Source organism: Pinus tabuliformis, chromosome J, assembly GCF_031772625.1.
Source record: "Pinus tabuliformis cultivar Carrire ecotype Pingquan chromosome J, CPIR1, whole genome shotgun sequence".
Classification (NCBI taxonomy): Eukaryota; Viridiplantae; Streptophyta; class Pinopsida; order Pinales; family Pinaceae; genus Pinus; species Pinus tabuliformis.
The window spans coordinates 1,264,366,185-1,264,389,125 of record NC_142295.1 but is presented as its reverse complement, the minus strand read 5'-3'; the positions used below and the strand labels follow the sequence as shown (position 1 = coordinate 1,264,389,125).

Below are 22,941 nucleotides of genomic sequence, written 5' to 3'. Positions count from 1 at the left end.
ATATTTTAGTGAAATTTTCTATAAATCTTCTATAGTTTCCTATAAATCCTATAAAACTTCTAACATTCTTTTGACAATTTGGAATTAATAATTTAGAGATGACTTCAACTTTAGATTTATCAACTTTAATTCCATCTCCTGAAATGTGATGTCCTAAAACAATCCCTTCTATAAACATCATAAAACATTTTTCATGGCTTAGTGAAAGGTTTGCTTCCTTACATCTTTTAAGAAATGTTTCCAAATTTTCTAAAGCTTCTTCAAATGTATTCGCATAGACTGTAAAGTCATCCATATATACCTCTACACAATGATGTTTTAGATCAGAAAAAATTCCTAGTATTGCTCTATGGAATGTTGCAAGTGAATTACATAATCCAAAAGGAAGTACTCGGTAGGAATAGGTTCCCCTTGGACAAGTAAATGTGGTTTTATCTTGATCTTCAGGTGCCACCTGAATTTGATTATAACCACTAAAGCCATCCAAGAATGAGAAATACTTCTTACCTGCTAATGTATCTAACACTTGATCTATAAAGGGCAAAGGAAAATGATCTTTAAGGGTAGATTTATTCAATTCTCCATAATCAATGCATACCCTCCATTTACCATTCGTTTTAGGCACAATCACTAGAGGAGAAACCCATTGGCTGTCTGAAATTGGGTAAATGAAGTTTATATTCGGTAGTTTTTGCAACTCTTCTTTCACAATTGCCCTAAGAATTGGATTCATCTTTCTTTGAGGTTGTCTAATAGGTTTACAATTTTCCTCAATGTAGATGTGATGTATACAAGTCTTAGGACTAATACCTTTCATGTCACTATATTCCCATGCATATGCAGCAGAATGTTGTTGTAATGTTTTGATTAGCTTTTCCCATTGTGATTTCTCCAAATTATTGTTTATGTTCAATGTTCTCCCTGGAAAGATTTCAATTGTAGAGCTACCAAATTTTTCCATAGAATAAAGAGACATTTGCCTAGATGACAAATATTCAATATTGGATTTTTCTTGGAATTTATCATGTTCATATTTTGGAGATGATTCAAAATTTTCCATTGTATTCAAGATTTGACTATCTTCACTAATGTCTGAAATAGTAAAGAGAGGTTGAATGTCATTTTCATCATCAATCCATTCTTTGTCATCTATTTCTGTGATTGTTCTTATTGGAGGATATAGAGTGAATTTCTTAGTTGAATTCCCATCAGAAATATACATGTCACTAGATCTACAGCTAATGAAAGCATCAGCTATGGCCAACCAAGGTCTTTCTAATATAAGTGGATGTCCTCCTAGATTATTCTTGGGGGTTAAGATCAAAAAATCAACAGGGTATTCCCAAGAATCTAAGGGCACTGAAATATCTTCTAACACACCATCTGGTTTGATTACAGATCTATCTGCTAATTGCAGTAATGTAGGTGTGTAAAGAATGTTAGGAAGCTTGAGTTGTTCCATGGTTTGTTTGCTCATGATGTTTATTATTGCTCCTAAATCAATCAATGTATTCGGAATTTTAACTCCATTGATATGTGTTTTCACAATTGGGCTTCCTGGATCTATATATTTTTGTATGGCAATTTTTCCCATCATTATGTCTACTATTTTTCCTACCAGGTGAATTCTTTTTGTTTCTTTTATTTTTCTTCCTGGTTTCTTTATGCTCAACTCCTCTATTATTTTAGCTAGAATTGGAATCTCCTTAACGGCTTGTAACAAAGGGATTTTGATACAGACATTTTTCAATTCATCTAGAAAATCATAATTAGGCAACATAATCTGCTTTTCTACCCCTCTATCAACTTATAATATTTTAGGAAAAGGAGGTGCAGAAGTAGATACTGTGTACTCAATGATAGGAGTTGAGTTCATTGGTTCTTTCTATTTTTCATTTTCAGTATTTTGGTTTTGGAGAGATGTTCTTTCAAAACTTTTATTGGGTTGTAGAGAATGGTCTTGTTCTTGAATAAATACAAAAGGCTTTTCCTTTTCTAATATCCTACCAGATCTTAGTTGAACATCATTAAGATCTAGAGGAGTGATAATGTAAGTTGGAAATTGTTTTCCTTCAACCATGTAAGTATTCTAAGGTTTTTTATTGTTGGGTTCTGGTAATGGTTGGGTAGGTAGCTGATTTGGTCTCTGTTGAAATGCTAGTAAGAGTTGAGGATTTTGATTTTGAAGTTGAGATTGTTGGTTTTGTTGTGGACTTTGTTGTGGGAATGGTAGTGAAAGTTGAGGATTCTGATTTTGTAGTTGTGGCTGTTGATTTTGTTGTAGAATTTGTGGGGGAGGATAGTTTTGATATGATGGAGGAAATTGATAGTATTGAGAAAATATTCCATAAGGATTTTGTATTCCTTGAGCCCAAGGTTGAGATTGAGATTGAGATTGAGGGCAAGGTTTCTGCCAAGAATTCCAGTTTGGTGGGGCCTGAAGATACATTTGATTGTTAAATCCCTGATTTTGTGGCCCCTGCCAAGGTCTTCTAGAGACAAAGCAAAGAGATTTTGCAGAGTTTGGAATTGTTTCTTCTTGAGAAACAACCTTAAGACCTAAATTGAAGGACAACCCTTGGTCACATGGTTTTCTCAACAAATCACACAAGTCTCTATGACTTTTTCATCCAAAGGGCACTCTCTTAAAGCATGTTTTTTCTGCATTTGGGACAGAAAATAGCTAAAGCATCAGCCTTGGTTTTTTGCTTGTTTGTAACTTAAGGGTGTCTATTTTCTCAGTAAGGCTCCCTAGAATATCTGTTTTGAATGCATCAAGCATATTCCCAATTTTTGCCCTACTCACCGATCTAGTTGCATATTTATTCACTCTAACAAGAGAAGGATCTCTTGGACCTTTCCCAGTTTTGGACTTTCCTCTTGAGATATGAACACATAGTTCTCCTATGTCACTTAATGGGAGTTGAGAGATATCTCCCTTCCCCATCATGTTAAGGATATCTATCCACTCATCTCTAATGACTTTCAATAGAAGAGCTTTTAAGGTATCTTCATCTAAGTTATCCATCTTTGCTCTTTTCAAGTTATAGTTGAATCTCTCAATTAAATCCTCTAAATTTTCATCCTCTCTTTGCATCATTTTGAACACTTCATCCTTGTGATTGGTAGGCATGCAATAACCCAAATACCTGTCTAAAAACACTTTCTTCCTATCACTCCATGTTCTAATGGACTGAGTGACCAATCCCATGAACCACTACAAAGTAGATACTTTCAACGTTGAAGGAAACAACTTAACTTTTTGAGAGTATTCTAAATAATCATAGGTTCTACACAAGACTTCAAATTCAAATAAAAAATTTTCAGGATCTTCACTTTTTAACCCATGGAAATTTGGGAGGACAGAAGGTAAGATATTTTTCATTGTGGCAATTGTTTCTTCATCAACTATAGGGAATCCAAAAGAATTATCAGTTTCCCTATTTCCTCTACCTCCTCCATTATTTCCTCTGCCTTCTCCATTATTTCCTATACCTCTTCCTCTACCTCTTCCTCCTCCAAACAATGTGAATTCTCCATCCTCTCCTTCTGCCATTATAGTTTCTTTAGAGTCAGTATAAGATGAAACCTGCAAGGTTAATTTCTCTTCCTCTGATTCATCTATTAATGGTATGTGGGAGAGAGGTTTTGATTCTTCTTCCTCACTAGGTATTCTTAATTATTCAACTAAAATATGCTCCCCTGTGGAGGTGAAAAAGGCTACTCCTTCTATTTAAGATCCAACATTTTCCTCCTCTAGGACTACCTCAGTAGATGAAGTAGGAGATCCTCTTGATTGAATTCCTAACCTTAGAACATCAGGAGTTCTATGGCTAGGAGTATGAGCTTGAGATGGAGGTGTATCTCTTCTTAGTCTTGGTGGAGTAGGTGGTGTTGTAGGAATGAAACTCCTACCTCTAACTAAAAATCTACCCCTAGATTCTCTTTCTCTACTCATATCATTTTTTTTTTAATGTAAGAGATAAGGTTACCTAATTTACACTTCCCGACAATGGCGCAAAATTTTTTAGTCAATTTAGTGTCCTAAACTGCTTGCATAAATTATCAACCGAGGTTTGTAAGCTGATGAAGGGTAGCTCACTATATGTGCTTAGTTAACCCTTCTTACTTCATTGTTTTGTATTTTTATATTGTTTTGGGGGATTATGTTCTTTGATTCCTAATGATGTACAATTGGAACTATGAGAAACTGAATCTAAACTTCCTAAAGGTGAACCAAGAGCTGAAACTAGTCAAAATCTAATTTAAAGAAAGGAAAAACAAATCATCTATCCTATCTCGTCATTAATCCTAAGTCATGAATCTAATTATTAAAATTAAGGGTGAAGTTGTAAAGCATGTTGAAATAAATACAGAGAATGAAATCAATTGAAGCACTTCTAGTTACTCTAACCCTCAATTTTGAAAGATAACCTTCTTGAGATGGAATACAAGCAACTTTTTGTACTTTATGATCTAGAGAACTAAATGAAACATGCAGAAGGTAACTAATTGATTTCAACCATTGTGTGAAGTGAATTTTTAACCATTTAGTTTAGGATGAGTATCAACTTGAAATGGTGTTCAAAAACATTCATTAATGCAATGGATTGACAAATTTGTTCTAGAAAATAAATAACAAAACAGTGAGTAAGCTAGACAACAGTGCATTCTCATTACTTCAACCTTATTATGTTTAGAAACAAAATCGTTTCCTTTCATGAAATGTGTTGGAAGAACAAGACTGCACAATTGAGTTTTAACATTATGCTATTGATCAAAGCTAAAATAAATCAACCTAAGTTAAAAATATTGTTAAAAGAAAATAATGAAATTAAAACTAAACAGAAAACAACTGGAAAGAAAATCTCCTTCAATGTAGGGGCCCTCTGCAACTGACTGGGTTGAGCTACTAACTAATTGAAAATGCTCTCTTAAATGATCATTGGTCAACACATGACTTATATTATAGAAAAGAACAAAGTCCAAAATACAGAGCTGAAAGTCTGAACTTAATACATAAAATTCTCCGAACCCCCCTCGGTTCTGTATAACCAGTATTTAAAAGGAAATAATCATAATTGTCTTTGAGGAAAACTAGCTACAGGTGGCTCATACGTATTACAATAGAATTGTGTAAATGCCTGATTAGTGACAGGTGACTTAAATTTGAGCAAGATGTTTGCAACAGAACCGTTAACACAGGTGGCTGGTCCGAGTTAATGCTTGCAACAAGACTGTTAGATTTATTGATTAACCACGAAAGAGAAGGTGAAGATTCCTATTGCTTTCGGGTATCATATGTTTGACTCCACCTTTGACTATGATCTTGAGCTTGCTTCCTTTTCGATCTAGGCTGAGTGAATAGGATAGAATCCATGTGGAGATGTTTCTAGAGATGCCCATGTGGTCGGATTCTTCATTTGACACTTGGAACCTGCCAGACCATGGAGGTAGCTACAGAATACATAGTTAGCTGCAGAATACACTACGTTGTGTAGCTAATTTGCAAAAAATTATTCAAATAGCAAAAACATAAAAATATAACATTTCAATAATTTAATTCCTTCCTTAAGACAAAACCTATCATTAATCATCGATTGGGATCTATAATATTATGGAAGAGAAAGGGGAAAAGGTGAGAAAAGTTGTCAAGGAGAGGGTAATTCTGAGGTTCAACACATGCGTAAGTAAATAGATACACATACCATTAGAGTAAACAAGCTAGTTCAAATACAATAACAACATATGCATGGAATGTGTTGGCTCTGTTATATTAAGAAGTGAAAGTTCCAATCATACAGTACAAACATGACCAACCACTAGTCCTGGTAGCAGAACTAGTCCAACCATGACAACCATGACCAACCACTAGTCCAAGCTTTCTCTAAGATACTCCTATCGGAAGTTTGGCTGACCAACATCCTGTAAAATGAGTTATGAGGGACTATATATAGCAAAGGGTGGGGTGACCCTTGACATTCCTCTTTATGACTATTCATCTACCTTCATGACTCTTCAACTACTCTATGACTGTTACATTCAACTCTCTGTTAACGCTTGAATCTGCCTCAGGCCGAGGAAGGTGAAACTCAAGGCAACATCAAACCACGCTCAGCCTCGTAGCTAGCCCTACGAGGACAGGAGAGGGCTCTCTCCAGTCTATCTCAGCAAAAAGTCTTCTAAAAGGGGATGAAATGCCTTTAAAGGAAACTGATTTTAGGCTAGTAAATTGATAAAAAAAGGGGTTTTTAATAAATGATGGGGTTTTTCTGGGCTGCATGGGGCAAAGAAACAGCTTGAAAAGAGAAATATAATAAAAAACACAGAGTATCTCCTGAGGTAAGGTAGGAAAGAAATTTAACAATTAAATTGAGATAAACGGAATGGCAAGACTGCTGAGAAGTCGACAAGGGCATAGAAGATGGATCCTTGTCAAACAGAAGAAAACATTAACTATGAATACTTCCTCAAGACAGAGCAAATAAATTGAATTCTGCCTTTCTCACTTAAAAGTATTCATTTAAAAACGATTATGAAATGAAATGAAAAAACATAACAGGCTACGTATGAAACGAAGGATGACACAAATGTTAAATCTCATACCACAGGAATCTCAGGGGTCAGAGCTGCATTTTTTATTAAAATCTCTGTCAAAATCTGTACAATGGAAGCTCTGTTTTTATCCTACACACACACCTCTCAGAATTCTCTCCTCTCAATCCTCTTCAAAAATCCTTTTTTAATACATTAAAATAAACTATTCTAGGAGAAAATAGATCGACCCAAAAACAGGGGCGTTGTTTCACCTGAAGTTACATAAATATAGATAGAATCATCTCTTTATTCTAAAAACAGAAAATTGTTCCCCTTGAAATCCTCTGATGGCCAATAAACTGGAGCGTAGGTCCCTTTGAATCATTAACTGAAGTCTTAAATAGGAATCGAATCCTATGTCTTCTGCTGTGATGTATATCTTCGTTCCAATTTAAACTTTGACTTTTTACTTTGCTGCCGTTCACCGTTATACTATCCAAGAAATATGGTATCTTGGCTCTGTTTGAATAGCACTCTTGGGCCATATTCATGAGCCAGCTGTTGCTACCCTGTCACTGCCTCCAAGGTTTGTCCGACATAACTGATTTGTATCTAACCTGCAATTCGACCAGCAGATTCAATATCACGAAACTATAGTCCTTTCTCCCTAGGAAGAAACAGGTGCCTTAAACAATCCCTGCAATAGCTCTGGCATAAATATATTTCATTCTGTTTCCAATCTACTTCTCCTCAATCACATTTGATGTTCCGATAAATTCTTCTTACAAACAATGTAGAGCCCAGGTAACCAACAACCCCACAAAGGATGCCTAAACCAAGGCAGAACATTAGAGTGTAGCCAAATTGAAACTGGTCTGGAAAAATCCTGACATCTTTGTCTTCATGTGGTAATAGTATATATAATAAAGATACACATAAGCAGCCATTTATGCGGCTGAGAAGAATGATGTCCATTGCCAGCGATAATTTTCAGCATTAAGCAAGAAGTAGGTTCCAACGATTGTAACACATATGGTCGCAATAACAAGAATAAAAAACACCAGCAACATGAAGCCGTAAACATAATATACCTTGTATTTCCAAAATGAGGTGAAAACAAAATACATTTCAATGAAAATACCCCCAAAGGGAAGCAGACCACCCATCAGTGACACCACTGTTGGTGTCAGATACCACTTCTTTTCTAGAATTGGGAAAGGAATGGTCTTCACACGACAAGGATTATTTGGAGCCCCGCTCCAATTTCTTCCAACAACGATTCCAAGGAGTGCTAGAGGGAAAGATATAAATGCCCAGATTACAAGGACAACCACCATAGTGCCAAAAGGAATGGCAGCCAGAGAACCATAGAATATGGCAATGATGTTCAGTACAAATCCAATGCCAAAGCACATAAATGGGAAGAGAGATGCCGTAAGAACCATTGGCTTTATCCAGCGCTTGCCATCATTACGTGAATACAGTCCTCTGCTCAATAGCCAGATATAAATAAGGTAAGGGCATAGCAGACAATGAAAGTGGTGACAATTGTCCCACACCCAATATATAGCATGCCAACAATTGCCAGCAAGATAACAAGAAGCACAAGCATGTCAAGTTGTGCACCCGAGCCCACTAATGCTGACAGCAAGACCAAGTTTCATGGTGTTCAGAAAACATCTCCATGAACAAGTTTCCACCCTGACTTTTCACTAACATCCCTCTCTAGGCTTTCCAAATCATATTCTTCGCGAGCATACTTTGCATAGTCATTTCTCAGAGTCCGCATTAGGATCATTGAGATTAAACCCGTGAGAAAAATAACCATCATAAATGAATTGAAGATGGAGAACCAATGGATCGGATGTTCAAAGAAAGGATATTCTAAGTAGACATCAAAACGCCCGGCAAAGGATATGTTGGTCTCGACCCAATGGACTGAATAGGTAAGTTCTAATATCTTCCCAGTAATAAGCGGCTTTGGATTCTCCTGAGTGAGGTTGACATGAATTATTTGGTCATTATTGATTTTCACAATAATATTCTTGAACTGTGATGCCAATAGCGCCATACATATATTGTAATGTTGATGTCAACGAATAGAATTCCAATGCTGCTATTCATAGAACTGAACTGAGACACATATCTAACTAAACCATATATACAATACTGCTATCATACATCTGTGATGCTTTGCAATTGATCATGCCATACATACAGTTTATATGACAGAGCCGAGACTCATCTAGTGCCGAAACAGGTCGATATAATAGTGACGCTGAGACTATAGGGATGTCGGGAGAGTGCTTGTGCCAACCATATAAGTACTACTGACCATAGACATTATTCTATATGTATATATGAATATAGCTGCTAGCATAGATCTGTAGAAATAATACACCCATCGCAAAACAGCGTTGAGACCTCCATACATATCACTGTGACCATAACGCAGAGACAACATATTGTGTATCAAATTGCAGAGAGTATACGCCCAATCGAGAGACTGCCCATCAAGACCATATGAATACCAGAGTTGAGACTTTGAGCCAGTATACTGTGGCTGTGATCATACCATTGAGATGCCAAGTGACAAACATAATTGTGATAGCACTGAGACGCCAAGAGACAATGGAAAGTGAGAGCCATGATACAGAGAAATGAGAGTACCATAGATGCCATGATATAGTAAAATGCGAGAGCCATAGATGATGTTTCACTGAGCTAAATGCGAAGCACCGAGACCCATATATAATGAGACCATCCACAGAGAGCAAGTAACTTGAGATGCTGAGACACTGTGGAGACTGTGACACCGTTTGCTTCTCTGGCCGGCCTTCGAAAGATCTTTCACCTCATCGGCAGATAAATGTAGAACAGAAGATTTAGTCTCGCCCTCTACACTCATATGTTTAACATGAGCATAATGCTCTATCAATATGCCAAAGAACCTTTCAAGAATATCGGTAAATTAATCTGAGGAGTTTCAAAGTGTCCCTCAATGGCTTGATGTATTCTATCACATGATTCAGAGAACAAGTCTAGTGGTGAATATTTACTGATGCATGAGAAGAGGTGTTTGAGTGTGTTTCAGGCAAAGTTCTGGGCATAAACTCCAATCCGTAGCACGCCTCACCCAACGTGCCGCACGCTCCTGATGCATAGCACGCGTGTAAAATTACACTGAGAATTGTTGCCTGATGCGTAGCGCGCCCTGGATGGGTAGCGCGCCCAACCTGATGCGTCGCGCACCCTCCAAATGCTGTCAACAATTTTGCAAAACAATTTTATTTCCGCCAAAACTCCAAACACGACTTATATAGATGCATGCCCATATTTTAGTGTCGTGGATGAATTTTGGCTATAATAGCTTCCATCACATCATTTGAGAAGAATTTTCAATAATAAGATGTACTCACTCTGATATCCATTTCTCTGTTGTGTAGGCTCCCATTTGGATGCATTTCCTTGTTTGACCAATGCACCAAACTTTGGCATAGCCTTCATGCAAATTTCTTGAAAAGGGACCCTTGAAATACCCTGGAAAGCATTCCAAGAAGAGGCTGCCTCAACTATGATCTCTGCATGCACACGTGAGATAGTTTTATCAGTTTATTTTCACTGATTTCTTGATTTAGTCTAATGATTCCTTTGGCTGTTTCTGCAGGGATTGGAGCTACTGAAGCTGTTGCCATTGGAGACTGTAGAGCTTTGGAACATTTACCTATTTATTACAAAAACATATCTGATGATTTCTTCTTCAAAACAGGGTTTTGAAGAAGAATCTATTTCACATTGATGACATTCCTAAAATAAACACTTACTGAACCTTCCTCTGGCTTGCACATGTTTTTGAAATACTTTGAAAACAAAACCCTGAGCTCAAGAATTAAAATGACTCTTTTCTGGACCAGAGTAACATCAGTGACCGCAAATTACAAGAGATGAACCTTGGTGAATTTGACTATAGCGGGTTGACAAGACGGAGTCTAACATTGGCTCCAATGGGGATGGCAGCTGCCGGTTCTTGGAGGTGCCAAGAACTGCAGATCTTTGGGTGAGCAGACAGTGCCTTCGTCCATTGGGCTATGGAGTCATCATTCCAACAACCAACACAAGATTTCCGACTCATTTATGGACTGAAACTTGACTGAAATGATTGAAAAACTGACTCGGAAAACTTCTAACTACAACTGTAAATGAAACTCATAATGAAATGCTGCCTTTTGGCTACTTATTTATTTACAAAATCTACCCTACTCTGCTGTACAAACAATAGATCAGGTAATACTGAAGTGCCAGATCAACCATTCAAGTAAACCTGAGAATGATGCCGCTTGAGAATGTTTCCACCAGGACACAGATGTAATTGCTGGCAGCCCTTCATGCACGTAATGAATCTGGCTATGTATAAGACAACTTGATCTATCAGTCAAACTGAAAAACATTTCCATGTATGTTGCAATAGGATCGCGATAGCCAAACTCTGTTTGCTGCCCCAATTCTGCAATACATACCTCCAGCTGCACACTGTCAATGCAAACATCTGTAGGCAATTCTATTATTTCTTGTTTCGAAGGAGGAAGGATTTCCAAGAACTTTTTAGGGTCTTGGAAATCATATGACTGGATCTGCTCATCTAAACATTGAATCTCCTACTTAACTCTTTCAACAACTAACTCACAAAATCTAGTTTTAGTTTCAAGAGGGAACTTTGGAGATTTCAAACATTGAAGCAAGGCACTGAAAAATTCTTCATTAATTTCAGAATCTACTAACTGATTTCTTACTTCTTCTACAGCTTCACACAGGGCAGGGTTTGCCACATACCCCACCATTGCATAAATGGATCAGTGAGCACTGGACTGTCTGGATCGAGTTGGAGTCGCCAGGTGAATGCTTCAGCCTGCATATGTGTCTGAATGTTGTCCACCATCAGCATCAGATCTGCAACTTGATTTCATGTACTGGGACAAGACAATCAACAAGTCGAATATCACATCAACAGCAAACCATCTCCCCAGTATGGTTGCCACTATGTTAGCACTCGAATCTGCCTCAGGCTGAGGAAGGCGAAACTCAAGGCAACAACAAACCACGCTTAGCCTCGTAGCTAGCCCTACGAGGACAGGAGAGGTCTCTCTCCAGTCTATCTCAGCAAAAAGTCTTCTAAAAGGGGCTGAAATGACTTTAAAGGAAACTGATTTTAGGCTAGTAAATTGATAAAAAAGGGGTTTTTAATAAATGATGGGGTTTTTCTGGGCTGCATGGGGCAAAGAAACAGCTTGAACAGAGAAATATAATCAAAAACACAGATTATCTCCTGAGGCAAGGTAGGCAAGAAATTTAACAATTAAATTGAGATAAACGGAATGGCAAGACTGCTGAGAAGTCGACAAGGGCATAGAAGATGGATCCTTGTCAAACAGAAGAAAACATTAACTATGAATACTTCCTCAAGACAGAGCAAATAAATTGAATTCTGCCTTTCTCACTTAAAAATATTCATTTAAAAACGATTATGAAATGAAATGAAAAAACATAACAGGCTACATAAGAAACGAAGGATGACACAAATGTTAAATCTCATACCACAGGAATCTCAGGGGTCAGAGCTGCATTTTTTATTAAAATCTCTGTCAAAATCTGTACAATGGAAGCTCTATTTTTATCCTACACGCACACCTCTCAGAATTCTCTCCTCTCAATCCTCTTCAAAAATCCTTTTTTAATACATTAAAATAAACTATTCTAGGAGAAAACAGATCGACCCAAAAACAAGGGCGTTGTTTCACCTGAAGTTACATAAATAGAGATAGAATCATCTCTTTATTATAAAAACAGAAAATTGTTCCCCTTAAAATCCTCTGATGGCCAATAAAGTGGAGCGCAGGTCCCTTTGAATCATTAACTGAAGTCTTAAATAGGAATCGAATCCTATGTCTTCTGCTGTGATGTATATCTTCGTTCCAATTTAAACTTTGACTTTTTACTTTACTGCCGTTCACCGTTATACTATCCAAGAAATATGGTATCTTGGCTCTGTTTGAATAGCGCTCTTGGGCCATATTCATGAGCCAGCTGTTGCTACCCTATCACTGCCTCCAACGTTTGTCCGACATAACTGATTTGTATCTAACCTGCAATTCGACCAGCAGATTCAATATCACGGAACTATAATCCTTTTTCCCTGGGAAGAAACAGGTGCCTTAAACAATCCCTGCAATAGCTCTGGCATAAATATATTTCATTCTGTTTCCAATCTACTTCTCCTCAATCACATTTGATGTTTTGATAAATTCTTCTTACAAACAATGTAGAGCCCAGGTAACCAACAACCCCACAAAGGATGGCTAAACCAAGGCGGAACATTAGAGTGTAACCAAAATTGAAACTGGTCTGGAAAAATCCTGACATCTTTGTCTTCGTGTGGTAATAGTATATAGAATAAAGATACACATTGGCAGCCATTGATGCGGCTGAGAAGAATGATGTCCATTGCCAGCGATAATTTTCAGCATTAAGCAAGAAGTATGTTCCAACGATTGTAACACAGATGGTCGCAATAACAAGAATCAAAAACACCAGCAACATGAAGCCGTAAACATAATATACCTTGTATTTCCAAAATGAGGTGAAAACAAAATACATTTCAATGAAAATACCCCCAAAGGGAAGCAGACCACCCATCAGTGACACCACTGTTGGTGTCAGATACCACTTCTTTTCTGGAATTGGGCGAGGAATGGTCTTCACATGACAAGGATTATTTGGGGCCCCGCTCCAATTTCTTCCAACAACCGTTCCAAGGAGTGCTAGAGGGAAAGATATAAATGCCCAGATTACAAGGACAACCACCATAGTGCCAAAAGGAATGGCAGCCAGAGAACCATAGAATATGGCAATGATGTTCAGTACAAATCCAATTCCAAAGCACATAAATGGGAAGAGAGATGCCGTAAGAACCATTGGCTTTATCCAACACTTGCCATCATTACGTGAATACAGTCCTCCGCTCACATAGCCAGATATAAATAAGGTAAGGGCATAGCAGACAATGAAAGTGGTGACAATTGTCCCACACCCAATATATAGCATGCCAACAATTGCCAGCAAGATAACAAGAAGCACAAGCATGTCAAGTTGTGCACCCGAGCCCACTAATGCTGACAGCAAGACCAAGTTTCGTGGTGTTCGGAAAACATCTCCATGAACAAGTTTCCACCCTGACTTTTCACTAACATCCCTCTCCAGGCTTTCCAAATCATCTTCTTCGCGAGCATACTTTGCATAGTCATTTCTCAAAGTCCGCATTAGGATCATTGAGACTAAACCCGTGAGAAAAATAACCATCATAAATGAATTGAAGATGGAGAACCAATGGATCGGATGTTCAAAGAAAGGATATTCTAAGTAGACATCAAAACACCCGGCAAAGGATATGTTGGTCTCGACCCAATGGACTGAATAGGTAAGTTCTAATATCTTCCCAACAATAAGCGGCTTTGGATTCTCCTGAGTGAGGTTGACATGAATTATTTGGTCATTATTGATTTTCACAATAATATTCTTGAACTGTGATACCAATAGCGCCATACATATATTGTAATGGTGATGTCAACGAATAGAATGCCAATGCTGCTATTCATAGAACTGAACTGAGACACATATCTAACTAAACCATATATATAATACTGCTATCATACATTTGTGATGCTCTGCAATTGATCATGCCATACATACAGTTTATATGACAGAGCCGAGACTCATCTAGTGCCGAAACAGGTCGATATAATAGTGACGCTGAGACTATAGGGATGTCGGGAGAGTGCTTGTGCCAACCATATAAGTACCGCTGACCATAGACATTATTCTATATGTATATATGAATATAGCTGCTATCATAGATCTATAGAAACAATACACCCATCGCAGAATAGCGTTGATACCTCCATACATATCACTGTGACCATAACGCAGAGACAACATATTGTGTATCAAATTGCAGAGAGTATATGCCCAATCGAGAGACTGCCCATCAAGACCATATGAATACCAGAGTTGAGACTTTGAGCCAATATACTGTGGCTGTGATCATACCATTGAGATGCCAAGTGCCAAACATAACTGTGATACCACTGAGACGCCAAGAGACAATGGAAAGCGAGAGCCATGATACAGAGAAATGAGAGTACCATAGATGCCATGATATAGTAAAATGCGAGAGCCATAGATGATGTTTCACTAAGCTAAATGCGAAGCATCGAGACCCATATATAATGAGACCATCCATAGAGAGCAAGTAACCTGAGATGCCGAGACACTGTGGAGACTGTGACACCGTTTGCTTCTCTGGCCGGCCTTCGAAAGATCTTTCACCTCATCCGTAGATAAATGTAGAACAGAAGATTTAGTCTCGCCCTCTACACTCATATGTTTAACATGAGCATAATGCTCTATCAATATGCCAAAGAACCTTTCAAGAATATCCATAAATTACTCTGAGGAGTTTCAAAGAGTCCCTCAATGGCTCGATGTATTCTATCACATGATTCAGAGAACAAGTCTAGTGGTGAATATTTACTGATGCATGAGAAGAGGTGTTTGAGTGCGTTTCAGGAAAAGTTTTGGGCATAAACTCCAATGCGTAGCGCACCTCACCCAATGTGCCACGCGCTCCTGATGCGTAGCGTGCATGTAAAATTACACTGAGAATTGTTGCCTGATGCGTAGCGCGCCCTGGATGCGTAGCGCACCCAACCTGATGCGTCGCGCACCCTCCAAATGCTGTCAACAATTCTGCAAAACAATTTTATTGCCTCCAAAACTCCAAACATGACTTGTACATATGCATGCCCATATTTTAGTGTCGTGGATGAATTTTGGCTATAATAGCTTCCATCACATCATTTGAGAAGAATTTTCAATAATAAGATGTACTCACTCTAATATCCATTTCTCTGTTGTGTATGCTCCCATTTGGATGCATTTCCTTGTTTGACCAATGCGCCAAACTTTGACAGAGCCTTCATGCGAATTTCTTTGAAAAGGGACCCTTGAAATATCCTGGAAAGCATTCCAAGAAGAGGTTGCCTCAACTATGATCTCTGCATGCACACGTGAGATAGTTTTATCAGTTTATTTTCACTGATTTCTTGATTTAATCTGATGATTCCTTTGGCTGTTTCTGCAGGGATTGGAGCTACTGAAGCTGCTGCCATTGGAGACTGTAGAGCTTTGGAACATTTACCTATTTATTACAAAAACATATCTGATGATTTCTTCTTCAAAACAGGGTTTTGAAGAAGAATCTATTTCACATTGATGACATTCCTGAAATAAACACTTACAGAACCTTCCTCTGGCTTGCACATGTTTTTGAAATACTTTGAAAACAAAACCCTGAGCTCAAGAATTAAAATGACTCTTTTTTGGACCAGAGTAATATCAGTGACCGCAAATGACAAGAGATGAACCTTGGTGAATTTGACTATAGCGGGTTGACAAGACGGAGTCTAACACTCTCAACACTTGAAATTCCACTTGACCAGACGTTACATACAATATAAACATGTACCCATGTGAGACAAAATAGGCTTGATGCAAAACATCACTACAACTCAGACAACTATGGGAAGACCAACTCTTCAACATCCTCATAATGGTTGATGGTGGCGAACTGATGCCAATCATGGTAGTCTGCGATGGTGTCCGTGTACTCTATGGTGACATATTTTTGGAAACGAACTCTTGCCTCTAGTACACTTCTCTAGTTCCTCTATCCAACTCATCTAATAACATCTGCATCATTGTCTTGAGTGTGGCCGAACCAGTGACATACTGATGCATGGTGTCTGCACTGATCACCAATTCTACACTGGTGGCTATGCGCATTAACTCGTCAAAGTACGAGTCAAGCTCAAGTTGGACGTGTGCCTTTCTCTTTGCCTCGGTGAGTTTCCCCATAGATGGGATTGCGCATAAAAACATCCATGATTCTGAATATCTATGCATGGGAAGCCTGCAAACTAGTGATGAGCTGCGGGAGTTCTTCATAGTTCTGGATCTGACTCCGGATGTGTGCTTTCAACTTGACTGCTGTAGGCTTCATCATCTTGGGCGAGTGTAATGGGGCTCCCTTGTATCTCATTGTCCATGTTTGCATGTGGTCAACAACAGTATGCAATTTTGATAAGGTACATGCTCTCCTAGCACATCATTGCTGCCAACCATTGAGATGGACAACTACCTTATGCACGGTACCAAATCTGGAATACAATGCCCGCATGATTGTCTCAAGGGATGATACTTCATCCAGTATCGCCTTCTTCAACTCTTCTCGAGCGGATGCTATAACCATTTCTCCTCCCTGCTTGGTCGTCTGTAACTCCTTAGCCATTCGCTCATTTTCTGCTGTCAAAAAGTGAACACTCGAGCTAGTGGCTTCGGCATATGTTCTGGTAGCATCTGTCAATCTTGTTGGATGCCTGCGCACATCAGACACGATCACTCATTCCTTAAAATTCACAGGAGATGTGTTGTCATCCGAAGTAGACACTCTGCATGATTGCACAACTCTATGCTATGACTCATCAAATGATATGTTGTGCATCTCTTCTTCCGGATGGTCTCCAAGGATCTTAGTGTCTCGTTGGTCGCTAGGACTTGCTCTACTTCTGGATCTGCTGAAGCTAGTGGGTCGACCTCTTGGTGGTAAGGCATGAGGTCGATGTGTTTCTCTAACTATGGCTGCTCCATCTCCGTATCCATATGCTCAAGTACTCGTTCAATCTCTTGAGTGAAGTCCTGCACCTATGACTTCTCACCCTGTTTGATTTGTGTCATCTATTCGGATGAGTCTGATACTTGTACGGGCACATTTTCATCTGTCTATGCATGTTGCACCCCTTGTTGTACCTATCCTTGCTACACTTCCTTCTCCTGTCTACTCAACTCCTATTATTTCTGGAGTTGCTCCTTCAACTCATGCAACTCCTTCACTATTTCCTCCATCCTCTATTTTTCTCTCTACCTTTGTGCACAAGTGGATCTGCTCTGAACTTGCAACTTTGTTCTGCCTCTGTGTCGTTCACAATGTTTCTCTTGCCTTTTTCGGGTGCTGGTATGTTTACCTCTACTGTTGGTGCTCTCCTGGATGCTACTTCACACTGTTTTTCTAACCATTGCACAACGATGCCAACCGGTTCATTGGCCCTGGAGAAGTTGTGACAATATCTCCATTGATCTTCCTCTGCCCAATGAAATGCCTTGTGGATTCATAGAAACTGTACTCTCATGTAGTGATCCTTCAAAAAACAATGCAGATCATAGGGATTAAAGCTTCTAGTGCCGAAAGGATATTTCTTGAGCTCTTCTATTTTAGCATATGCATGCTAGAGATTCCGTATCTCGTACAACCCGATCTACAATGGAAGAGTGGGCCAAGGTACCCTCTTCTTCTGGTACATCCTAGCTGACAGTTTTGTTGAAATGTGGTATGATATGTCTTTCATGATGAGCTTGTCTGTGGAAAACTTCAGCAAAACATGCAAAGGCTTCTCTGCAATGGACATCCATACGAAGGTGCCAAATGGTGAGGCATACCAATCCGCAATGTCAATCAGTGCCCCCATTGTTGCCTTCAACATGCAAGGTGGATCCTTCTCAAATATCATCTTGAACACTGGGGTGGTAAAAGGTCTAAAAGCTGTGTGATGACTCCTCGAAAGATGTATTCGGAAAATAGTCTACTATAAGTCTTGACAAATGTTTCCACTAGTGTTGACACCTACTTCAAGCTCGAGAACTCCTGACAGGCACAGATTGCATCCAAGATGTAAGAGGACATGTAGATTTCTGGTTGCTGACCTTTGGGCGGCTGCCAAGTTCCTATTGCCTATTCCTTTAGCCTGTGAGCCAACATGTCAGACCAGTTGCATGCTTTGCCTTCACTGGCCAGTTGGTCCAACACAATCACCCAACTTTGCGGGAAGGTCTCTGTTCTCTCTTGGCCATACAAGTGACATGAAAAGGTGACCAAGTATTGATACACCTTCCACACTATCTTCTTCTTGTTAATCTGGTTGAATTTCATCCTAAATTTGGATGGCTCCTTCACCCAGTTTTTAAAAATATCCATGGAGTTGGAATTGTTGTCGGGTATGCTGAAGGGTCTCTCCATGTTGATCATTGGCTTTGGCAAGTGGTACATCTGTTGACAACCCTGTGTCCCGATGGTAGCAATATCTGATGTGGTGACACTACTCAATGTCATCGTCTCAGGATCAGTGGGTGAGATGATCCAATGTATCATGTCCATGCATGGGAATGCAGGATACATGCATGCAATCCAGTACAAGCCAGAATTGTGAATGTTCACATAGATTTTGTGGTCTTCAAGATCTTCCGCAAATGTGCTTGAGAATGCATCATTGACCTCTTTCAATTTTAGCTTGATGTCTTTGTCTACGATCAACTTGGTGTCTTTGTATATCGACAATCTCATAGACTCTCACTCAACTCCTGCTCCAGTTGCGCTTCCATTGGTGTCCTTTGACCCTGCTCTCTTAGAGGCCATTGATCCTGAACAGCTGAGAGACAGAAGAACACCTGCTATATTTGGATACATGGCAACATGGATGGCAAGAAATTTGTCAGTTAAAACCAAAGAAAACTTGAGGATTGACATGCAACGTACCTAGGGAAGTGCTGATAAGGATTGCACAATTTTCATTTGGACGCCAGGAGATTGACTGTCGGAACTACACAAAAGGCAGTCTGGAATTTGAGGAGGCTAGTTGACTACTGGAATTGAGCAATGTGAAAATCCATACTAGCCTACTGGGTGCTGAGATTATGCAATGTGCAATTTCAGCTGGCAAGGGATGCAGGCTTAAGGATCGCATTGCGCAATTTTCTGGGCCAGCAATTACTACCTCTCATAATTACACAAATCAAGACTGGAGGGCACTGACTCGCGAGATTTGTGCATTTTCTAGGAGGAAGGCAGAGCCTTCCCTCTCTAAATTGTGCAATTTTGTCCGGGAAAGACATAGTCCAAGCCAAGGTTTCCCAGACTCGCCGATGGGAAACTGAAAGCAAATGAAGATGTGAATGCATGTCGATACTGAGTGTAAGTAGGAGTGAATGACCGTGCATGCAAATAGTGAATGAAAGATTCATAAAACGGAAGAACGTGCATGTGTGTGAAATGAGTCACCGAATCGGCCACCTTTCGTGCAAAATAATATCATGCATGCGATAGCAGTGAGATGCAAACAAAACTGAAACAGTGCTTGTATAGGCTAACATGCATGAAAATGAAAAAAAGAGTTCATAGAAACCAAGCAAACAACACTCACACGAGCCAAAACACAAAAGGCAGCATAAATGATACAAACGACAAGTTAAGCAGACTTACCCGGAAATAGCTGAGATGGATGTGCCGAAGACTCTTGGATGTTTTGTGGGATTTCAGAGCTCCAAGATTGATGTGAAGAATGAGCTCTAAAGCATTGAATAAATAAGTTTTAGGCTCATGATGCACATGCCACAAATCTAGGAAAAGGTGACACTTGGAGGAAAGTTTCTAAAACGATCTTTGCATGTAACCTCTAGCTGCTAAAAATAGATCCCTAAAATCTAGGGATACTTTTTTGCATGTTGCTTTTTGCTATTTCGGGAAAACGCGGCCCATGCATGCAAGTCAAGTTTTCTCAGTCCCGAAGGGAACCAATCAACCTGAAGGCACATGCAATAGCCTACTTGACAGAGAGGGATTTTTGCATAATTTTTGGGAGGAATCTGGGTTGGTTGTCCAGAGGGATTGCGCAATTTCTGGGAGGAGCAGTTGACTGCTGCCGAGAATTGCATAATTTCTGGGCTGAGCTGCACTACTAGGCGAGATTGCGCAATTTTCCAGAGGAAGGCTGCTTGATAGGATTGTACAATTTCTGAGGCCAGCAGGCTGCTAGTCAGATTTTCACAATTTTGGGAGGGAAGGCTGGTTCCCCTCCATAATTGCGCAATTTTCTGAGTGAGCTTCTTAGACAGCAACTAGACCAAGTCCGGAGTAGCAGCCTGTGAGGGGAGTGAAACAAGCTATCATACACAGGCTAGAAAGCTGATGAGAAATTAATGAAGCTTATGCACTTGACTGTGCAAGACCTGTTGCTAAGGATGGTTCGTAGGGAGGCTCCAAAACGAAGCTAAGGAAAAATTTTGGAGGATGGTTGTAGCCACTACAATAGGTCCATCTAAGGTCATATAGGGTCAATCATAAAAGTTCAAAGTTCCAATCTTTCATGTGTGTTGAGTCTAGTTGTTCATAATTGAAATTTGTTAGTTTTATAGAAATCCGTAGAAAATCCAGTTATGTATACAGGTATTTGCTATGAAAGTTCCTGAAACTTCTATAGTGAACCCGTCTTTTTGAACACCTGTGTTGCTACAAAATTGCAATAAACTGCACAGTTGTGCTTTAATGGTGAAGTAATTGTTCTTTAGGTTTAAAGGCTATGATTGGTCAGTCTTGTGATGGGTCATGATTACACTTTATCACTTTTTTTCCATTTTCCCTATATATTAACACCACATAGCTTCTTGTTGCTAACTCTCCCTTTCATATTTTACTTTGCAACCATAAGCTTCATGCTGTCAAATAATTTTCTTGCTATCTCTCACACCAACCTAGCTTTCATATAGGTCTTGTTGTCTCTAGGTTAGGGTTCACTGTTGTCTAGATGTCCCTAGCTTGTTTTGTAGGTGACAAGGAGGAAGCTTACGTGTTGCAGCCATGGAACAGAGGAAACAATATAAGGAGGAAGACCCTACGTTTGTCCAAACTTTTTCCAGTGTGGGATGCCTACATTTTTTTCAAAAGCTACAGGGTTTCCATGCACAAATTGCTAAATATTTTGTTGTGAATTTCACTAGAAAAGAAACAAAAGTCAGTCTTCTAAACTTTGCAGTGTCACTTGATAGAATTTCCCATGCTACAGAAATCCCTAGGTCAATTGAAGTGTGTTTTAAGTTCCAGAAGATCAAGCTGCAAAACTGTGATGAATTTCTCAAAGAATAACACAAAGGTATTGATATGACTGCAGGCAGTCTTAGAACTTGCCTTAAAGAACATTTCTCTAAGCTCTTGATGGTCATTCAGAAGTACTTCACATGTGAAGGCAGATTCAACATGGTGTATCAGTATCATTTTAGGTTGTTACTTCATTTCAATAGTAAGCAGCCTCTAGACATTCCATTTTATTTGTTTAGAAGTTTGGGAAAATTGGAAAACAAGGTTCAAACCAAACCTGATGCAAGTGACACCTTTGTTTTTCATCACGAACTTATTAAACTGTTGGTTGTAGAAGATATAAATAGGTTAAACAGATATTGGCTTACCTTCCTATTCTTAAGTGGATATGAATTAGATGCTACCACCCCCTCTAGGAGAACTCCAAAATCTAAATCAACAAACCCTATAAAAGAGAAGCAACCAGTGGTAGAGCAACCTGTAGTAGAGGCTTCCACAAGCACAAAAAGGAGGATGACCAGAAGACAAAGTATAGAACAGAGTAGAGAACATAGTACAAAGAAGGGAAAGTTAACAGATATCCTAGAGGCTATTGAGATTGAACAAATCCCAATTCAGCATCCTAAGGAAGTGACCAAAATTGAAACTAAGAAGAAAAGAAAAAGGGGTAAGAAGTTGGCCTTTACACAATAAGAACATGGTTTCATTTTTAGGCCAAGGAAACCTATCACAAGTTCAATGAAACAAGCTAAAAATATGCTAGCAGTACCTTTGGATAAAACTTAGCCTTCAAAGTAACCATCAAAGAAAAAGAGAGGCAAGGAGGTTGTACAAGGAAAAAGTGAAATAGAGGTTCTGCAAGAATAGTTAAGAGAAGCTAGATAGGAAGTTATCAAATCCAAACTTGAGTTTGAGGAGTGGAAAAATGAAGTGTCAAAGCAGATAGATTTTTATGATGAAATTGCAGATAAATCCAAAATGATGATAAAGAGAAATTTGCCTTTGCAGAGGATGTTGAAGCACATGTATAGAAGGAATAGCTGGCTACAAGAAGACATGAAGAGATTACAAGGACAAGTCACAATACTAGAAACACGAATTGAAATTATCAAGGTTGAACTCAAAAAGAGAAATCTCAAGATTATTGTTGAAGTAGATGCTACTCCTTGAAAATGGTAAAATTTCAATTTTGTCTTCACTATACTTAAACCAGTAAACTCAAATTTATATATAGTGAACATGGTATTAGGAGTAATAAGGAGGCATTAGGAACCATGAAAATTCAGAAAACTCAGAATTTTGAAATTTTGTAGAAACTCCCCATAATGAAGCCGAATAATTTCTACGAAATAGTTGTAGCTTTTCATGGAGGA

General features: G+C 38.9%; 2 pseudogenes; both read right to left on the bottom strand.

Annotated features, from left to right (window-relative positions):
• Positions 1 to 7,223: 7,223 nt before the first annotated feature.
• On the bottom strand, positions 7,224 to 8,608 carry LOC149231854 (transmembrane 9 superfamily member 1 pseudogene; annotated as a pseudogene).
• A 4,202-nt stretch (positions 8,609 to 12,810) lies between these two features.
• On the bottom strand, positions 12,811 to 14,133 carry LOC149231853 (transmembrane 9 superfamily member 1 pseudogene; annotated as a pseudogene).
• Positions 14,134 to 22,941: the final 8,808 nt, after the last annotated feature.